Source organism: Anopheles ziemanni, assembly GCF_943734765.1.
Source record: "Anopheles ziemanni chromosome X unlocalized genomic scaffold, idAnoZiCoDA_A2_x.2 X_unloc_8, whole genome shotgun sequence".
Lineage (NCBI taxonomy): Eukaryota > Metazoa > Arthropoda > Insecta > Diptera > Culicidae > Anopheles > Anopheles ziemanni.
This window is the reverse complement of record NW_026689850.1, coordinates 205,001-227,500: the sequence shown is the minus strand read 5'-3', so window position 1 is coordinate 227,500 and position 22,500 is coordinate 205,001. Positions and strand designations below refer to the sequence as shown.

Here is a 22,500-nt window from a genome sequence, read left to right as displayed (position 1 = left end):
TGCTGCTTCGACGCTACTTTGACATCTTCGCTTCTATTTAAATAAATAAATAAGCTGAAGCTAGACATCAGTAAACACCACCACAGACACCACAAGCACGCCTTCTCCTCGTACTTCCGCCTCACGCGGGAACACGGACGCTCTAAATACTTCGAATTCCAATGCCAGTATATTGTAAACCACGGGTTCTTTAATGCTAGCGGGTCGTCGCGACCCTAGTTAACATCATGGTGCACGTCTCGTGACGGGTGTCACGGCGTAGTTAAATGTATGCGATACATTTCTCAAATATAAGCGCTCAGTCATCTGTACATCATGGTAGGTTCCCACGACGTGCAATATGCGTTCAACTTATCAATGTTCATGTGTCCTGCAGTTCACATTATGACGCGCAGTTAGCTGCGGTCTTCATCGATCCATGAGCCGAGTGATCCACTGCCGAGGGTGACTAACTTGCGTAAGCCGCCGCTGTGCGCGTATACCCGTTCCCCGTAGGGAGGAGCAAGCCGCCGCTTAGAGACGAAACATAAAGTGTCCTCATTCCACATAGGGCAAGCTGGATGAATCCATTTTACCCAGGACGGCCGAAGCGGCGTGGACCAGGGGAGAACTGAACTTTATGCTTCACACCACAGTAAGTCTTCGTGTCCTCTTCCACATAGGGCAAGCTAGAACTAACTATCTTACCCAGGACTGCCGAAGCAGCGTGGACCAGGGGAGGAACACACTTTTCATGGAAACGTAAGGCATCCATGACTGCCATAACGTAAGCCGCCGCTGTGCGCGTATACCCGTTCCCCGTAGGGAGGAGCAAGCCGCCGCTTAGAGACGAAACATAAAGTGTCCTCATTCCACATAGGGCAAGCTGGATGAATCCATTTTACCCAGGACGGCCGAAGCGGCGTGGACCAGGGGAGAACTGAACTTTATGCTTCACACCACAGTAAGTCTTCGTGTCCTCTTCCACATAGGGCAAGCTAGAACTAACTATCTTACCCAGGACTGCCGAAGCAGCGTGGACCAGGGGAGGAACACACTTTTCATAGAAACGTAAGGCATCCATGACTGCCATAGTGCGTAAGCCGCCGCTGTGCGCGTAAACCCGTTCCCCGTAGGGAGGAGTCAAGCCGCCGCTTAGAGACGAAGTATGAAGTGTCCTCTTCCACATAGGGCAAGCTAGAATGAACTATCTTACCCAGGACCGCCGAAGCAGCGTGGACCAGGGGAGAACTGAACTTTATACTTCACACCACAGTATTGAGTAATGTGCCCTCTTCCACATAGGGCAAGCTGGAATGTTCCATTTTACCCAGGACGGCCGAAGCGGCGTGGACCAGTGGAGGACTACACAATCATGAGGTTTGATATCGACTTGTGTGTTTCAATAGGGTACCGATGGTATGTTTTGAACCGATTTGATTTAGCCATTCTGAAGTCATCACTTGGTTGAAGCGCTGAACTAGGGAGGGGCATCGTTTACATATATATTGGTTTTTGCATGCTCTACTAGGTTAATGTCATGAGGTTGGCTATCGAGCATGCCCAAGTGATGACTTGATTGTGTGCTTGCTTGAATTCTTCACATTTCATACCATCGGTTAGTTGTCGAATCATTCCTCGATCATAACCTTCGTTCTTGGTTCATGTATGCTCTCTTCCACATAGGGCAAGCTAGAATTAACTATCTTACCCAGGACCGCCGAAGCAGCGTGGACCAGGGGAGAACTATACTTTGTCTTGTATGCCCTCTTCCACATAGGGCAAGCTAGAATGAACTATCTTACCCAGGACCGCCGGAGCAGCGTGGACCAGTGGAGGACTATACTTTGTTCATTACACCACAGTATTAAGTATGGTGTCCTCTTCCACATAGGGCAAGCTAGAATTAACTATCTTACCCAGGACCGCCGAAGCAGTGTGGACCAGGGGAGGACTATACTTTATACTTCACACACTAGCCATATTGAAGTCATCACTTGGTTGAAGCACTGAACTAGGGCGAGTCTATCGTTTACTTTGCATTGGGATAATACGCTGCATGCTCTCTTAGGTTAATGTCATGTGGTTGGCTATAGAGCATGCCCAAGTGATGACTTTGTTTAAAGCTCAACAGGTAGAGTATTATGTCCTCTTCCACATAGGGCAAGCTAGAATTAACTATCTTACCCAGGACCGCCGGAGCAGCGTGGACCAGGGGAGAACTATACTTTGTCTTGTATGCCCTCTTCCACATAGGGCAAGCTAGAATTAACTATCTTACCCAGGACTGCAAAGCAGCGTGGACCAGTGGAGGACTATACTTTGTTCATTACACCACAGTATTAAGTATGGTGTCCTCTTCCACATAGGGCAAGCTAGAACTAACTATCTTACCCAGGACCGCCGAAGCAGTGTGGACCAGGGGAGGACTATACTTTATACTTCACACACTAGCCATACTGAAGTCATCACTTGGTTGAAGCGCTGAACTACGGCGGGGTAATCGTTTACAGGTTATAATCATATAGCTGCATGCTCATTAGTAGATAATGGAATATTGTATGGCAATATGAGCATGCCCAAGTGATGACTTTGTTTCAAGCTCAACAGGTAGGGTATTGAGTCCTCTTCCACATAGGGCAAGCTAGAATGAACTATCTTACCCAGGACCGCCGGAGCAGCGTGGACCAGTGGAGGACTCTATACTTTATACTTCACACCACAGTATTGAGTACTTCTTGCATAAAGCCCCTAATGAGAACCACGAGGGCTCTCTCAATGTAGAACCACAAGGGCTCTAGTACCGATTCTCTCGGTACGGCTTGGTCCGTGTTCCTTTATGCTTGTACTCTTAGAAAGTCTCAACCCGGAGGTCTTGACTTTGATTGTCATAGTTGGACTACGACGGGGCATCCGACCATTGCTGATCGAACACCCCTGATTCACCATCTTTCGGGTAGGCGGTACGCGTACCTCCGGACGCGGAAGTCTCAACCCGGAGGTCTTGACTTTGATTGTCATAGTTGGACTACGACGGGGTATCCGACTCATCGAATACCCCAGAAGCACACCATCTTTCGGGTAGGCGGTACGCGTACCTCCGGACGCGGAAGTCTCAACCCGGAGGTCTTGACTTTGATTGTCATAGTTGGACTACGACGGGGTATCCGACTCATCGAATACCCCAGAAGCACACCATCTTTCGGGTAGGCGGTACGCGTACCTCCGGACGCGGAAAGTCTCAACCCGGAGGTCTTGACTTTGGTTGTCATAGTTGGACTATGACGGGGCATCCGACCATTGCTGATCGAACACCCCTGTTACACCATCTTTCGGATAGGCGGTGCGCGACACCACCGACGCGGAAAGTCTCAACCCGGAGGTCTTGACTTTGTATTGTTGGATAGTCCTCTTCCACTATAGGGCAAGCTGGAAATATTCCATTTTACCCAGGACTGCCGAGGCAGCGTGGACCAGGGGAGAACTTCACGGAATCTTCAGGCATCCATGATTGCCATAGTGCGTAAGCCGCCGCTGTGCGCGTCAACTCGTTCCCCGTGAGGAGGAGTCTAGCCGCCGCTAAAAGACGAAGCATTAAGTGTCCTCATTCCACTATAGGGCAAGCTAGAATTAACTATCTTACCCAGGACCGCCGAAGCAGCGTGGACCAGGCGAGGACTATACTTTATACTTCACACCACAGTATTGAGTACTTCTTGCATAAAGCCCCTAATGAGAACCACGAGGGCTCTCTCAATGTAGAACCACGAGGGCTCTAGTACCGATTCTCTCGGTACGGCTTGGTCCGTGTTCCTTTATGCTTGTACTCGCGGAAAGTCTCAACCCGGAGGTCTTGACTTTGATTGTCATAGTTGGACTACGACGGGGCATCCGACCATTGCTGACCGAACACCCCTGATTCATCATCTTTCGGATAGGAGGTGCGCCCACCTCCGACGCGGAAGTCTCAACCCGGAGGTTCGGACTTAGAGTTTTTCCCATTTAAAAGTTTTTCTCTTAGCCATACTGAAGTCATCACTTGGTGAACGATTGAACTAGGGCGGGTTAATCGTTTATAGGTATCATGTGGTTTGCATGCTCTCTTAGGTTAAGGTCATGTGGTTGGCTATCGAGCATGCCCAAGTGATGACTTTGTTTCACGCTTGCTTGATTTCTTCATGATTCCCTGTTATATAGTGTAATCATTCGAGAACAGGGAATCTTTGGTTTTGCTCAACAGGTATTGGATGTCAACTTGGTATCTAGATCGCATTAAGTCTCAACCCTTAGGTTCGGACTTGTATAGTGACATCTTGTTACGGTCTTGAGTCTCAACCCGCAGGTTCGGACTACTTAGTGTTTGATCGAATATAATATGGCAACTTGTGCCTAAGTCTCAACCCGCAGGTTCGGACTTCTGTTTATTTGGCCAATGTATGTATAAGGCAACTTGTGCCTAAGTCTCAACCCGCAGGTTCGGACTTGTGTATTTGTTCGAAGTCATGTATAAGGCAACGTGTGCCTAAGTCTCAACCCGCAGGTTCGGACTTGTTAGTGTTTCGTCAACTTTCATATGGCAACTTGTGCCTAAGTCTCAACCCGCAGGTTCGGACTTGTGTATTTGTTCGAAGTCATGTATAAGGCAACTTGTGCCTAAGTCTCAACCCGCAGGTTCGGACTTGTGTATTTGTTCGAAGTCATGTATAAGGCAACGTGTGCCTAAGTCTCAACCCGCAGGTTCGGACTTGTTAGTGTTTCGTCAACTTTCATATGGCAACTTGTGCCTGAGTCTCAACCCGCAGGTTCGGACTTCTATAGTGTTTCGTCAATTATCATATGGCAACTTGTGCCGAAGTCTCAACCCGCAGGTTCGGACTTCTGGAAGGATCACTTGGCCACTAATGATCCTTCCGCAGGTTCACCTACGGAAACCTTGTTACGACTTTTACTTCCTCTAAATCATCAAGTTCGGTCAACTTCGATAAAGCAGACGCGGTTCACGAGGATCCAGCGAACGATCATCTCCAAAGACCTCACTAAATAATCCATCGGTAGTAGCGACGGGCGGTGTGTACAAAGGGCAGGGACGTATTCAACGCTGGCTGATGACCAGCACTTACTAGAAGTTCCGAGTTCATATGGACCATTGCAATCCATAATCCCTACTAAGTGAGTATTTGAGTGATTTCCCGTTCCTCTCGGAATAGGAGACACGCTGCTACCCACATTGTAGCACGCGTGTAGCCCAGAACATCTAAGGGCATCACGGACCTGTTATCGCTCGATCTCATTTTGCTAAACACAAATTGTCCTGCTAAGCAGCGTACCGTAAGTGCACTTGCGCACACGAACAGCGAAGGTGTCAGGTCATACTCCACCGAAAGGTCCTAACCCGTTCCAATCGGCATCGACGCATTAACGCTGACTGCGTTCTAGTTAGCATATGTGAGTCACGTTCGTTATCGGAATTAACCAGACAAATCAATCCACGAACTAAGAACGGCCATGCACCACTACCCTTAAATTTGAGAAAGAGCTATTAATCTGTCTCACCTCCATAAGTTCGGACCTGGTAAGTTTTCCCGTGTTGAGTCAAATTGAACCGCAAGCTCCATTTCATTGTGGTGCCCTTCCGTCAATTCCTTTAAGTTTCAACTTTGCAACCATACTTCCCCCGGAACCTGACTTTGGTTTCCCGGAAGCTACTGAGAGCACCTGGTTGTAGCGTCTCCCAATTGCTAGTTGGCATCGTTTACGGTTAGAACTAGGGCGGTATCTAATCGCCTTCGATCCTCTAACTTTCGTTCTTGATTAAAGAAAGCATCCTTGACAAATGCCTTCGCTTTAGTTAGTCTTACGACGGTCTACGAATTTCACCTCTCGCGCCGTAATACTAGTGTCCCCAACTACTTCTGTTAATCATTACCTCCGGTCTGAGTACAAACCAATGAAAGATTAGACCAAGGTCGTATTCCATTATTCCATGCAAGATTATTCTAGGGCGTTTGGGCACCCTGCTTTAAGCACTCTAATTTGTTCAAGGTAAACGTGAGCGGTCGAGCTCTATGTTACACTTGCACCCGTTGAAGGGCACACCATGACACAGACTTGGTGCCCTACCACACCATTGAGTCGCAACCAGATTCCGACTTGGCCCACCGACCACGGGTTGACCGGGTCGGCGGAGCCGGACTGTGTTGGACAAGTATCAACTTCGAACGTTTTAACCGCAACAATTTTAATATACGCTAGTGGAGCTGGAATTACCGCGGCTGCTGGCACCAGACTTGCCCTCCACTTGATCCTCGTAGAAGGATTTATGCTCTACTCATTCCAATTATGAAACATCATTAAAGAGTTTCATATTGTTATTTCTCGTCACTACCTCCCCGTCCCGGGATTGGGTAATTTACGCGCCTGCTGCCTTCCTTGGATGTGGTAGCCATTTCTCAGGCTCCCTCTCCGGAATCGAACCCTGATTCCCCGTTACCCGTTGCAACCATGGTAGTCCTCTATACTACCATCCATAGTTGATAGGGCAGATATTTGCGAGATCTGTCGTCGGTGCGAGACCATACGATCAGCATCATTATCCAGACTTCAACTCAATGACACGGAGAACCCGCGATTGGTTTGACTAATAAGTGCACCAGTTCCCGCGAGGGTCCTGGCATGTTGCATGTATTAGCTCTAGATTTTCCACAGTTATCCAAGTAACTAGGTTGATGATCTCGTAAATTATAGCTGTTATACTGAGCCTTATGCGGTTTCACATTAAATCTGTTTGTACTTAGACATGCATGGCTTAACCTTTGAGACGAGCGTATATTACTGGTAGGATCAACCAGAATTCCGACTTTGCGTTCGAATGTTCATTGTCCCATTGCACCCGGAGGAGCAAACACCACGTTCTATATGTTGTCAAGTCCGGTAGCACACGGGAGGCGAGCCCCCGTGCGAACCTCATTGCCCTCGTATCACACACACCCGATGCACCGGACAGGCACTTGAGCGGCATTCGACTCCGCTAAGCGCACGTGCGCCCGATTGTGCATGCGCTGACGGGGCCTTCATACCCCTACCACAGCGACCTTATGCCAAACTTCCATGAATACTTAGGTGAGCTGACAAGGGCCTTCATTTCCCTACCATCAACTAAAGGACACGCTAGGCGCGTCCGATCATTGCAACTGCGGGGCTTTCATACCCCAATCACCACAGTACGCAATTCACCAGAGTTTAATCACAACCCCCCCGGACATGGCACACTATTAACTTGCAACAAAACTTAGTGTGTGCCGGGCACATCGGTTCCACAAAATCATTCCCGATGTACCCCAATTGGGGTTGCGAACGCATTCACGGTCCTCTGACACACCCAACCAAGCGTGGATACTACATACCTCAAACACCCAGTACACTAACAGACAAATCAACATATGGTTGCTTTCCCCCAGACATTTGCCAATCACTTGGCACCCGGACGGGAACTCGCTCCTGATTGCGCCATTGCCACCCATTTGCCAAGAGCGAGTTCTGTATGTAGATTTCATTTGGAAAGACAACCGTGTACTGGATATTCTATCCGACGATTACAGATGACGAGTACGAGACTCGACTACACTCACGGATAATACATTTTGGGTCGAGATTGCTTTCGGGGTTTTCGATTGGTCTTGCGCTTGTAAATGTATAACTTTGACTTGTGGTAACCTCGGTATGTTAGTCGATCACGTGGTTGTGAACTGGGTAGGGGTGAGCAATCTGTTCACTTGCACTCTGGGTAGGAATATGGTGAGCGCTATAGGTTAAAGATCATGGTATGGTTCCATCGTGATGACTTTCGCTAGATAGTAGTATGTTTGGATAGTTATAACGTTTTTGGCCATTTGTTCATAGTGTTCGGTTCATTCAGGAATTCGATTGGTCTTTGCTTCACACACGTGGTCGATCACTTGGATGTGAACTAGGGTGAGATTAAGGTGTTCACTAGTGCTCTTCGGTTTTGGATCAGTAATGAGCACTTGATTGGTTTCGCATAATATGTATCCATAGTGATGACTCTTTCCAGCTTAAGATTTCGTTACCAGTTTCGAATCCTCCCCACGTTCGCTTTTACTTGGTTAGGTTTTCGAGTGTAGATTTGAAAGCAATCTCATGTATGTATCCCATCTGATATAAGCCACTGACAGTTCATGTCACCTCGTTCAACTCTCGCTGGGTCACAGAAGTATGTTACTGCGCCCATTATCCCTACTCGGATAGGTTCGGTTCGTTCGTTTTATACTACGGTGAGTAAACTCAATTTGTGCATCGCATAGCCATGGAAAGCAAGCTTTCGCGGGCCTCTTCGACTGTTTTGATACGAGCTGTGCCCGTGATGCTTGTCATCCCAGGATACTAGACCCCTTTGGACGACCGCATGACCATCAGAAAGTAAATTCCACGTTCGATTTGGGGTGTGAACCCCGAACATAAAGTCTTTGTGTAGAACCACGAGGGCTCTATAGTACCGATTCTCTCGGTACGCTTGGTCCGTGTTCCTTTATGTTCGTACTCTTGTGAATAAGATTCACGTTCGTTTTGGGATATTTGCTACTGTCACCGTTTGAGTACTATGGGGCTTGAACCCCTAACATAAAGTCTTTGTGTAGAACCACGAGGGTTCTATAGTACCGATTCTCTCGGTACGCTTGGTCCGTGTTCCTTTATGTTCGTACTCTTGTGTGTATAATATTCATGTTCGGTTTGGGATATTTGCTACTGTCACCGTTTGAGTACTATGGGGCTTGAACCCCTAACATAAAGTCTTTGTGTAGAACCACGAGGGCTCTATAGTACCGATTCTCTCGGCACGCTTGGTCCGTGTTCCTTTATGTTCGTACTCTTGTGTGTATAATATACATGTTCGGTTTGGGATATTTGCTACTTTCACCTGGGTCCCGTTCTTCATACAAGTCTGCCTTGCTAATGTGGTAACTTTATAGTGTAGTTCTGACATCCCAATTTTGGGACTTAGCCGATTTTTCATGAATTTCCATATGACCCATAGGGTCCCTTTCTTCATACAAGCTTGCCTAGGGCGATCGGTCAAAACTTGTCTTACTATTCGATTGGTCTTCGCAGTTTCACCCTAGGCAATTCGCCTAGGTCTGTCTTCTTGAGGAGGCCAAAACCCGAAATAAGGAGGTCTGGCCGACCCTGAAACCTCCCCTGTCTTAACTACACTAACCCGATTTTTCAGGGTCCTCAGCGCCATACAAATTTGCCTAGGTCACTTGTACTCTTGACTTAGGCCATCCGACTTGGTCCGTGTTTCTTCCTAGGGTTCACCTAGGTACTTTGCCTTGCTTGATGTGGTAACTTTTTAGTGTAGTTCAGACATCCCAATTTTGGGACTTAGCCGATTTTTCATGTATTTCCATATGACCCATAGGGTCCCTTTCTTCATACAAGCTTGCCTAGGGCGATCGGTCAAAACTTGTCTTACTATTCGATTGGTCTTCGCACTTTCACCCTAGGCAGTTCGCCTAGGTCTGTCTTCTTGAGGAGGCCAAAACCCGAAATAAGGAGGTCCAGCCGACCCTGAAACCTCCCCTGTCTTAACTACACTAACCCGATTTTTCATGGTCCTTAGCGCCATACAACTTTGCCTAGGTCACTTGTACTCTTGACTTAGGCCATCTGACTTGGTCCGTGTTTCTTCCTAGGGTTCACCTAGGTACTTTGCCTTGCTTGATGTGGTAACTTTTTAGTGTAGTTCAGACATCCCAATTTCGGGACTTAGCCGATTTTTCGTATATTTCCATATGACCCATAGGGTCCCTTTCTTCATACAAGCTTGCCTAGGGCGATCGGTCAAAACTTGTCTTACTATTCGATTGGTCTTCGCACTTTCACCCTAGGCAGTTTGCCTAGGTCTGTCTTCTTGAGGAGGCCAAAACCCGAAATAAGGAGGTTCAGCCGACCCAGAAACCTCCCCTGTCTGAACTACACTAACCCGATTTTTCAGGGTCCTCAGCGCCATACAACTTTGCCTAGGTCACTTGTACTCTTGACTTAGGCCATCTGACTTGGTCCGTGTTTCTTCCTAGGGTTCACCTAGGTACTTTGCCTTGCTTGCTGTGGTAACTTTTTAGTGTAGTTCAGACATCCCAATTTTGGGACTTAGCCGATTTTTCATGTATTTCCATATGACCCATAGGGTCCCTTTCTTCATACAAGCTTGCCTAGGGCGATCGGTCAAAACTTGTCTTACTATTCGATTGGTCTTCGCACTTTCACCCTAGGCAGTTTGCCTAGGTGTAGCTTCTTGAGGAGGTCAAAACCCAAAATAAGGAGGTTCAGCCGACCCAAAAACCTCCCCTGTCTAAACTACACTAACCAGATTTTTCAGGGTCCTCACCGTCATACAACTTTGCCTAGGTCACTTGTTCTCTTGACTTAGGCCATCTGACTTGGTCCGTGTTTCTTGCTAGGGTTCACCTAGGTACTTTGCCTTGCTTGATGTGGTAACTTTTTAGTGTAGTTCAGACATCCCAATTTTGGGACTTAGCCGATTTTTCATGTATTTCCATATGACCCATAGGGTCCCTTTCTTCATACAAGCTTGCCTAGGGCGATCGGTCAAAACTTGTCTTACTATTCGATTGGTCTTCGCACTTTCACCCTAGGCAGTTTGCCTAGGTGTAGCTTCTTGAGGAGGTCAAAACCCAAAATAAGGAGGTTCAGCCGACCCAAAAACCTCCCCTGTCTAAACTACACTAACCAGATTTTTCAGGGTCCTCACCGTCATACAACTTTGCCTAGGTCACTTGCACTCTTGACTTAGGCCATCTGACTTGGTCCGTGTTTCTTGCTAGGGTTCACCTAGGTAGTTTGCCTTGCTTGATGTGGTAACTTTTTAGTGTAGTTCTGACATCCCAATTTTGGGACTTAGCCGATTTTTCATGTATTTCCATATGACCCTTAGGGTCCCTTTCTTCATACAAGCTTGCCTAGGGCGATCGGTCAAAACTTGTCTTACTATTCGATTGGTCTTCGCACTTTCACCCTAGGCAGTTTGCCTAGGTGTAGCTTCTTGAGGAGGTCAAAACCCAAAATAAGGAGGTTCAGCCGACCCAAAAACCTCCCCTGTCTAAACTACACTAACCAGATTTTTCAGGGTCCTCACCGTCATACAACTTTGCCTAGGTCACTTGCACTCTTGACTTAGGCCATCTGACTTGGTCCGTGTTTCTTGCTAGGGTTCACCTAGGTAGTTTGCCTTGCTTGATGTGGTAACTTTTTAGTGTAGTTCAGACATCCCAATTTTGGGACTTAGCCGATTTTTCATGTATTTCCATATGACCCTTAGGGTCCCTTTCTTCATACAAGCTTGCCTAGGGCGATCGGTCAAAACTTGTCTTACTATTCGATTGGTCTTCGCACTTTCACCCTAGGCAGTTTGCCTAGGTGTAGCTTCTTGATGAGGCCAAAACCCAAAATAAGGGGGTTCGGCCGACCCAAAAACCTACCCTGTCTAAACTACACTAACCAGATTTTTCAGGGTCCTCAGCGCCATACAACTTTGCCTAGGTCACTTGTTCTATTGACTTAGGCCATCTGACTTGGTCCGTGTTTCTTCCTAGGGTTCACCTAGGTACTTTGCCTTGCTTGGTGTGGTAACTTTTTAGTGTAGTTCTGACATCCCCATTTTGGGACTTAGCCGATTTTTCGTAAAATACCATATGACCCATCAGGGTCCTTTGCTTCATATAAGTTTGCCTTGCTTGGTATGGTAACATTTGAGTGTAGTTCTGACATCATCATTTTGGGACTTAGCCGATTTTTCGTAAAATACCATATGACCCATATGGGTCCTTTGCTTCATATAAGTTTGCCTTGCTTGGTGTGGTAACATTTGAGTGTAGTTCTGACATCATCATTTTGGGACTTAGCCGATTTTTCGTAAAATACCATATGACCCATCAGGGTCCTTTGCTTCATATAAGTTTGCCTTGCTTGGTGTGGTAACACATGAGTGTAGTTCTGACATCCCCATTTTGGGACTTAGCCGATTTTTCGTAAAATACCATATGACCCATCAGGGTCCTTTCCTTCATATAAGTTTGCCTTGCTTGATGTGGTAACATTTGAGTGTAGTTCTGACATCCCCATTTTGGGACTTAGCCGATTTTTCGTAAAATACCATATGACCCATATGGGTCCTTTGCTTCATATAAGTTTGCCTTGCTTGGTGTGGTAACATTTGAGTGTAGTTCTGACATCATCATTTTGGAACTTAGCCGATTTTTCGTAAAATACCATATGACCCATCAGGGTCCTTTCCTTCATATAAGTTTGCCTTGCTTGGTGTGGTAACTTTTTAGTGTAGTTCTGACATCCCCATTTTGGGACTTAGCCGATTTTTCGATCAATACCATATGACCCATCAGGGTCCTTTGCTTCATATAAGTTTGCCTTGCTTGGTGTGGTAACATTTGAGTGTAGTTCTGACATCATCATTTTGGGACTTAGCCGATTTTTCGTAAAATACCATATGACCCATCAGGGTCCTTGCCTTCATATAAGTTTGCCTTGCTTGGTGTGGTAACACATGAGTGTAGTTCTGACATCCCCATTTTAGGACTTAGCCGATTTTTCGTAAAATACCATATGACCCATCAGGGTCCTTTCCTTCATATAAGTTTGCCTTGCTTGATGTGGTAACATTTGAGTGTAGTTCAGACATCCCCATTTTGGGACTTAGCCGATTTTTCGATCCATACCATATGACCCATCAGGGTCCTTGCCTTCATATAAGTTTGCCTTGCTTGGTGTGGTAACATTTTAGTGTAGTTCTGACATCACCATTTTGGGACTTAGCCGATTTTTCGTAAAATACCATATGACCCATCAGGGTCCTTTCCTTCATATAAGTTTGCCTTGCTTGGTGTGGTAACATTTTAGTGTAGTTCTGACATCACCATTTTGGGACTTAGCCGATTTTTCGTAAAATACCATATGACCCATCAGGGTCCTTTGCTTCATATAAGTTTGCCTTGCTTGGTGTGGTAACACATGAGTGTAGTTCTGACATCCCCATTTTGGGACTTAGCCGATTTTTCGACCAATACCATATGACCCATCAGGGTCCTTTGCTTCATATAAGTTTGCCTTGCTTGGTGTGGTAACATTTGAGTGTAGTTCTGACATCCCCATTTTGGGACTTAGCCGATTTTTCGATCCATCCTATATGACCCATCAGGGTCCTTTTTCTTCATATAAGTTTCCCAAGACTTAGTGCTTTTTACCTTTGGACACCAATATCACCCTTACGGGTTTCTTTGATCTTCTCACTTTGTATTGACCAAATGTAGGTCTTGCCATGCCAAACATATAATTGTTCTACACCAAGTCTCTATCTCGTACCGCCAGCTCGGTACATTCGATCAACCTGCCCTTAAGGCACCCGGGACTTAGCCATTTTTTCACATTTTTCATGATTTTGAGGCAACTTTTCTCGACTTTGTCACCTTATATCACCAAGATCCTTTCCCTTTAGCGCTTCACTCTGTTCGTATGATATTTAGCGCTGACTATCACCTTTCTATCGCTGACCTCAACTTCTTATTCGGTGCCATAGAGCCAGAGATATTTGGTGTATGCTGTTATAAGGGAAGTTTGTCACTTTTTCAAAGGCCCACTTTGGGACGCCCATATCTCACCTTCACGTATCTTCGATCTTCTTGTCGTCTATGGACGAAACTTAGGTCTTGTATTGGCCAACTTATAAATGTTCTACGGCCAAGCCGTATCTCTTACCGCCAGCCCGGTATTCATGGACTTAGTCGGATTTTCGCCTCTCGTGGTAACAATTTCTGACTTTGACTCACAATAACACCCGAACGGTCACATGCTAGCGCTTTGCTTGGTAGGAATTATAGTTAGCGCTTCCTTTTCTCTTTCCATCGATACCTTGTTCGTTCCATTCCATGCCATACAGCCGAAGTTATGATGTTTCCCGTTTTCCATATCATGTGGAGCTTATGCTCTGGGAAAACCATCTAACACCTGTACCACCCTTTTGGGTACCACCGATCTCGTCACTATGTTCGGGCCAAATATAGGTTATAACATGCCCAACATATAATTGTTCTACACCAAGTCTCTATCTCTTACCGCCTGCTCGGTATTTTACTCGTAAGTCCAAATTTCACAACTTGTACTTTTTGGCCCAATGTACTCGAGTTTCAATTTTGGTAACATTTTTCGACTTTGACACTTAATAACTTCCAAATCATGCTAGTTAGCGCTTTGCTTTCTTCTAGTCGTATCTAGCGCTGGGTGTTACCTTTCCAAAACATATCCTAGCTTAACAATCCATGCCATACAGCCGGAGCTATACGGTGCACAAGTCAAATCCATTTTAGCCATGTTTCATTTTTGCCAATTTTTGACCACTCGTATCACCCTTCCAGAGTGGTCCGATCTTCTCGCTGTCTATGGACGACTTTTAGGTCTCGTAGAGGCAAACTTATAAGTATTCTACGTCAACCCGCTATCTCTTACCGCCTGCTCGGTATTCTTGGTCTTGTGTGATTTTTGGAAATTTTGGTATTATTTTTCCACTTTGTCGCTTAATAACTCAGTTTTGCTCAACACTTAGCGCTTCGGTTGTTTGGGATTATAGTTAGCGCTCGGTTCAACCTTTCCAACACTGACCTTAGCTTGTCAATCCGTTCCATACAGCCTGAGTTATTCGCGATACCGTGTTTCAACCCATTTCTCAAGTCTCGTTTTGGTCCAACTTTGAACCAGCCATATCACCCTGATGGGTACCTCCGATCTTCTCGCTCTATATTGGCCAAAGTTAGGTCTTGTGGTAACGTACTTATGATTGTTCTACGCCGTGTTCGTAGCTCTTATCGTTCGCCCGCTATTTTCGATCATAAGGTGAATTTTCGCCTCTAAACCACCATTTTTCACCTTTGCCCTCTAATATGACCGACTTGCTCAACACCTAGCGCTTCGCTTGGTAGGACACATAGCTAGCGCTCGTCAAGACCTTTCCAACGCATATCCAAGCTTTCCGATCCGAGCCATACAGCCTGAGCTATAGGCGATACCGTTTTTCCCATTTTCTTGGTCACATGCACTTTAGGGTACCCCTTTTTGCCTTTGACCCTTAATACCTCCTCCGGGTCACTAGTAGGCGCTCAGCTTGGTAGGAAACATAGCTAGAGCAGGCCTTCACCTTTCCAAAACTGCCTCAAGTGTACCGATCCGACATCTAGAACCAAAGTTATGGTCATTCCTATCATGCTCTACTTTCATGGTCAACCTCCACCAAGCACACCTAGGTTGGACCAACTTTCACCAACTCATCTCGAACCCCAAATTTGCTTCGACCTACTAGGTTTCCCTAGTAAAGTGGTCAAAACATCCATTACAACACGACTGGTCTTTCTGGTGGTCGACCTAGGCGACTTTGTTCGACGACCACCACCCCATGGAACTAAAAGACGTCCCTTGATACGGACCACCGATACATTTTCCGGCCTGTCTAAACTACACTCATCGAAATTTTTTTGGGTCCCCACCGTCATACAAGTTTGCCTAGGTCAAGTTTTTCTTCCGGATCGGCCGCGGACCTCACTTTTCATTATCTAGGGAGGCCATAGGGCCCCAAAAGGGGTTTTTTAAAATTTTCGACACTTTCGACTTTGGTCGGATTTTTTCCGATTTTGGTCCGACCTAGGGACTTGGTGGTCCAAGGAGCCTCGGGACCAAACTTTTTTCTCAGGGGTCCCTACCTCCATACAACTTTGCCTAGGTCAATTTTTTGTTCCAAATCGACCGCGGATTTCACTTTTCAATATCTGGGGCTCGTGTAGAGTCCGAATATGAGGTTTTCTCATTTTTCGACATTTTCGACTTTTTTCGACTTTTTTCGGGTTTTTCGACCTAGGGGTCCGCCGAACAAATTTTGGGTCAAAAATTTTTATTGAACTAGTCGAAAGTACGCAAAAAGATAAGACTTTTTGCCGAAGACACCATGCCCCGGAACCGACTCCTTCCCCTTCAAAATTGTGGACAAACGTGATTTTTGAAACTTTTCCTTAGGGAGCCCAAGACTTAGAAAATTTTCAAATTCTCGATTTTTCGATTGCGAGCTAGCGCTTTGCGGTCTTCGGCAATGTTGTAGATCTCGACGAGATAAGACTTTTTGGTCAAGGGACATTTTGCCCTCCGACCCCTCCTTCCCCCCGCAAATCGCCCCCCAAAGTGCAATTTTTGCATTTTCACCTCTTTGCACGCACTGTTCGGCCCAAATGGCCACTTTCTATGGGTCTGAGCGCTTTGCGGTCCTCGGCAAACTTTTAGAGCGTACCAAGCCCTAATTATAATTCTTCTACACCACCTTCGTACCTCTTCATCCCTGGCCGCTATTCGCGTACCAAGGTAATTTTTGTTCATTTTGTCAACATTTTTCATCTTTGACTGCTTATATCGGCCTTGCCATGAACCGATAGCGCTTCGCTGTGTTCTAACGTAAGTTAGTACTGCTCAATACCTTTCCAAATCATGTCTTAGATTGTCATTTGCTTGCATACAGCCGGAGCTATGAGCGATACCGTAAAAAGTACCGAAACTTGGAAAAATCCTTTGATCGCCCATATCCCCCCTTTGGGGGCCAGATATCGAAAAAAGTTCTGATTCAAAAAGTTGCGCATTAACGTGTTCTAGTTATGCCTAGAACATTTCACTTCGCTAGCTGGCCTGCAACTTAGCCGTAATTGGGATTTTAGGGTGTTCTTGGAGGGCCCATTTCCTGCGACTTGGTATCTTTTGGGCCCAATGTTTCTCTAATATCTCCACGAGTTTTCCAGATAGCCTTTTCAAACTTTCAGGGTGCCTAGAACACCTCAAGACCTTTCCAACGCTATGCCGTTTGCCTCGCTCGGACATCTACAGCCAAAGTTATTCGAGGTACACGGTACCTTACCCTGTTTTCTCAGTACTTGGTCGAAAATTTCGATCAGCCATATGACCGACTTGGACAACCCTGAGCGGGTTGGCCCCATATAACTAAACTTTCGTCTCGTGGAGGCAAACTTATAAATATTCCACGTCAACTCGCTATCTCGTACCGCCTTGACGGTATACTTGGTCCAAGGGCCATTTCCAGCGACTTGGTCGCAATTTCGCTCTAAGTTTCGCTAATACCTTCGTCCGTGGACATGGTGATTTTTTGTTCGTATTTTTCCTTGATAGTCCCACTCAAGACTATTCCATACCAGAGCCAAGCGTCCCGCTAAGTGCCATACAGCCTGAGCAGTAATTCATGAAAGGTACCTCTACCAGTTTTTGCCATACTTGGGTACAAACTTTGGATCGCCCATATCTCCACTTTGGAGGCCAGCCAGCACCTTGGCCCCATATACTTTTTTGTTGGTCATACCATGCACCAAATATAATTGTTCTACACCAACTTGCTATCTCTTCTCTAACTTGCCGTTATTCTTGGTCCAAGTCCCATTTCATTCGTTTTCGGACCCATTTTGCTATATGTTTCACTAATAGCTTCGGCCATGGACAAGCTGATATTCTGTTTGTATTTTTGCTTGATAGTCCCACTCAAGACCATTCCAAAACACACCGCAACTTGTCGCTCGGTGGCAAACTGACCGAGTTATAATTCATGAAAGATACCTCAACTTGGTACACCATGTGGTCGGCCCAAACCATATACCGACCAAACGACCGACTTGGAGCACCCTGTCCGGGTTGCCCCCATATAATGAAAGTTGCGTCTCTACACGCCCAACTTATGAATATTCTACGCCAAGTCGCTATCTCTTACCGGTAAGCCGGTATTCACCTTCCAAGGGTAATTTTGGTCAAGTGCCATTTCCTGCGACTTGGTCCCCGAATTGGACCATCATCACCTAATATCTCCGTGGTCTTTCAACTCAGCCTCATGAAACTTTCAGGGTAGATAGGTCTCCCCAAGACCTTTCCAACGGTGAGCCGTTTGCCTCGCTCGGCCATCTACAGCCGAAGTTATTAATGGTACTTGGTACCTTACCCTGTTTTTTCCATACTTGTTCGTACTTGGGTACAAACTTTGGATCGCCCATATCTCCACTTTGGAGGCCAGCTAGCACCTTGGCCCCATATACTTTTTTGTTGGTCATGCCATGCACCAAATATAATTGTTCTACGCCAACTTGCTATCTCTTCTCCAACTTGCCGTTATTCTTGGTCCAATTCCCATTTCATTCGTTTTTGGACCCATTTTGCTATATGTTTCACTAATAGCTTCGGCCATGGACAAGCTGATTTTCGATTGGTATTTTTCCTTGATAGTCCCACTCAAGACCATTCCAAAACACACCGCAACTTGTCGCTCGGTGGCAAACTGACCAAGTTATAATTCATGAAAGGTACCTCAACTTGGCACACCACGTGGTCGGCCCAAACCATAAACCAACCAAACGACCGACTTATAGCACCCTGACCGGGTTGGCCCCATATAATGAAAGTTGCGTCTCTACACGCCCAACTTATGAATATTCTACGCCAAGTCGCTATCTCTTACCGGTAAGCCGGTATTCACCTTCCAAGGGTGATTTTGGTCAAGTGCCATTTCCTGCGACTTGGTCCCCGAATTGGACCATCATCACCTAATATCTCCGTGGTATTTCAACTCAGCCTCATGAAACTTTCAGGGTAGATAGGTCTCCCCAAGACCTTTCCAACGGTGAGCCGTTTGCCTCGCTCGGCCATCTACAGCCGAAGTTATTAATGGTACTTGGTACCTTACCCTGTTTTTTCCATACTTGTTCGTACTTGGGTACAAACTTTGGATCGCCCATATCTCCACTTTGGAGGCCAGCCAGCACCTTGGCCCCATATACTTTTTTGTTGGTGATACCATGCACCAAATATAATTGTTCTACGCAAGCTTGCTATCTCTTCTCCAACTTGCGGTTATTTTTGACTCAAGTCCCATTTCCATAGTTTTTGGTACCAATTTGCTCTATGTTTCGCTAATAGCTTCGCCCAAGGACTTTGTGATTTTTTGTTCGCATTTTTCCTAAATAGTCCCACTCAAGACTATTCCAAATCACACCTTAGCTTGTCGCTCAGTGCCATACAGCCAGAGTTTTAATTCATGAAAGGTACATCACCTTGGTACACCACGTGGTCGGTCCAAACCATCAACCAACCATATGACCGACTTCGAGTCGAGCTAGCGGCTAGGCTCAATATAATGAAATGCGTGTCTTGATGCGGGCTACTGACGGTCTGAACAATGTAGCTCGCTAGCTCGTCTCTAAACTTGTGTTTTGGTCGAATATTGGGTGTTCATGTACCACTTCGGGTAACATGGACTTTGGTGCAACTTTACCACTTGTGCACTTAATAACTTCCCGGTCATTCAAGTCTTTGCCTTCATACTTTCAGGGTAGTTAGGTCTCGTCGAGACCTTTCCATACATATGCCAAACTCATCGATCGGACATCTATAGCCCGAGTTATTCGCGGTACACCGTACCTTACCCTGTTTTTTCCTCAATTGGGTACAAACCTTGGAACACCCATATCGCCCCTTTAGAGACTAGCTGGCACGTTGGCCTCATATAATGATAAGTGCACCTCAACTAGGGCTACTGACGGTCAGAACATTTCAACTTGCTAGCTCGGGCCCACACTTGTGTTTTTCTCGAATATATGGTTCAAGTGTGCCACTTTGGGCACTTTTGGACATTTTGTCCCCACACAACTTTCTTGCCTTGGTAGATAGGGTCTTGTGATCTTGGGCAAAAAGATGCACCAAGATATAGTCTAACTTTCGTTCTTGTACCGCAAAGCGCTATCTCAAACACCCGAGGAGATAGAAAGTGATTATGTTCGGTATATCGGTCTTCCATGGCCTACTATGGTAAGCCCCTGCAGGTATGCAACCGAAGGTGCTTGGTACATGTATTTGGTGCAATATCGGTGCAAAGTAGGTGTTTCCTTGATCGGGCTATAACTTTCTTGGTTGATGTTGGATTGCTTTGCGGTCTTCGGGGGATAGTTAGGGAACATGTTGGCCAACATTTTCTTATTCCTCAGCCTGGCCGTACCTCTTACCGTCTAGGCGGTATACATGCTCTAAGTTGGAACTTGTGTTCCTTTGGGTAACTTCTCTGACTTTGACGCTTAATAACTTTCGTTCATATGCAGTCTAAGCTCTGCAACTCTCAGGAAAGCTAGTACTACTCATTTCCTTTCCATATCAGTCTTTGGCTTGTCGATCCGATGTCTACAGCCTGACTTATTCACGTTGCCTGTGAAGGTAGGTTTTTGCCCATTTTCCAGTTCATGTGGTAACATTCCCGGACTTTGCCGGCTTTCTCTTCATGTGGTAACTTGCTTGCTTGTGTGGTAACTTGAAAGTGTATTTCCGACAGACCCAATCTCGGACTTAGCCGATTTTTCTCTTCATATCATATGGATCCATCATTAGGCCATCTTGCTTGCTTGTGTGGTAACTTGATAGTGTATTTCCGACAGACCCAATCTCGGACTTAGCCGATTTTTCTCTTCATATTATATGGTTCCATCACTAGGCCATCTTGCTTGCTTGTGTGGTATCTTGAAAGTGTATGTCTGACAGACCCAATCTCGGACTTAGCCGATTTTTCTCTTCATATAATATGGATCCTGGACTTAGCCGATTATTAGGTTATTATATATGGATCCTGGACTTAGCCGATTTTTCTCTTCATATAATATGGATCCGGGACTTAGCCGATTATTAGGTTATTATATATGGATCCTGGACTTAGCCGATATTTCTCTTCATATAATATGGATCCGGGACTTAGCCAATTTTTCTCTTCATATAATATGGATCCGGGACTTAGCCGATTTTTCTCTTCATATAATATGGATCCGGGACTTAGCCAATTTTTCTCTTCATGTGGTAACGTATGCCAATCGCTCACAAGTCATGGGATAAGGGTACTTGTGTTCTTCCATCTTCTAAGTCCCGCACGGGGACATCGTGATCGCCCCAAGTCCGGAATAGCGCCAAGTCAAGCCCCACGGTGGCCGTGCAGGACCTGTTAGCGGCGGCCCCACTGACAGCACTAATCCGGACTTAGAAATTATATCTTTCTAATCGAACACCACACACGCAACACCACCATACCACCATCTCCTTGCAAGTACCTAAGTACCCGCAACTCCATGGTGAAGGCAATGTCACTCCATCACCAACCTCTTTGCACTGCAAGCACTTGCGTACCCACAACACTCCGAAGAAGGCAACGGCGCGCGATGCTCGACTCCACACACCACACCACACCACACCACCGATGGCCAGCCAGCCAGCCAGCCCAGCTAAGGACTAACCAACCAACCAACCACCAATGGCCTAGGCCAGCCAGATCCCACCTTCAAGTCCAAGCACAGCCAAGTGCAAGTACCGCCAAGTGTTCACCAACCAACCAACACACCAGGTCAGTTGGCCGGTACCCACCTTCAAGTGCCATTACCCTCGGGTGCAAGCTCAATCAAGTGTTAACCAACCAACCCGGCCAAGGCAGCCAACAGGCCGGCACCCTACAGCACCGATCCGCCATTACCACCTCAACCGTTGACCATGCAAGTGGCCTCGGACAACAGGTGACACCCGAAGTACATCCGAAGAACGTATATCAAGTGTTTGCTCACCAAGTCCTCAACCAACCCCAAGTACCCGGAGGTACCCAGAGTGTTGGATCCGCCAACCACTACCAGCACTCCAAGTCCTCGCGAACCCAAAGTGTTTGCCCGGTAGGGCCATTAGACCACAACGCTTGCTAACCATGCAAGTGGCCTCGGACAACAGGTGACACCCGAAGTACACCCGGAGAGTGTATATCAAGTGTTTGTTCACCAAGTCCTCAACCAACCCCAAGTACCCGGAGGTACCCAGAGTGTTGGATCCGCAAACCCGTCCCGGCACTCCAAGTCCTTGCGAACCCAAAGTGTTTGCCCGGTAGGGCCATTGTATCACAACGCTTGCGACCATGCAAGTGGCCTCGAACAAGGTGACAGGGGTATCTTCACCAAGTTCTCAACCAACCCCAAGTACCCGGAGGTACCCAGAGTGTTGGGTCCGCCAACCACTACCAGCACTCCAAGTCCTCGCGAACATAAAGTGTTTGCCCGGTAGGGCCATTAGACCACAACGCTTGCTAACCATGCAAGTGGTCTCGGACAACAGGTGACACCCGAAGTACATCCGGAGAGTGTACAACAAGTGTTTGTTCACCAAGTCCTCAACCAACCCCAAGTACCCGGAGGTACCCAGAGTGTTGGGTCCGCCAACCACTACCAGCACTCTAAGTCCTCGCGAACCCAAAGTGTTTGCCCGGTAGGGCCATTAGACCACAACGCTTGCTAACCATGCAAGTGGTCTCGGACAACAGGCGATACCCGAAGTACATCCGAAGAGTGTATATCAAGTGTTTGTTCACCAAGTCCTCAACCAACCCCA

The 22,500-nt window shown here is 46.5% G+C and overlaps 1 non-coding gene across 1 annotated transcript; it reads right to left on the bottom strand.

Moving 5' to 3' along the window:
- Positions 1-292: 292 nt before the first annotated feature.
- On the bottom strand, positions 293-447 carry LOC131292634 (5.8S ribosomal RNA). Its single transcript, XR_009190251.1, has one exon. It is a non-coding gene; the product is annotated as a 5.8S ribosomal RNA (ribosomal RNA).
- Between the last annotated feature and the right edge of the window lie 22,053 nt (positions 448-22,500).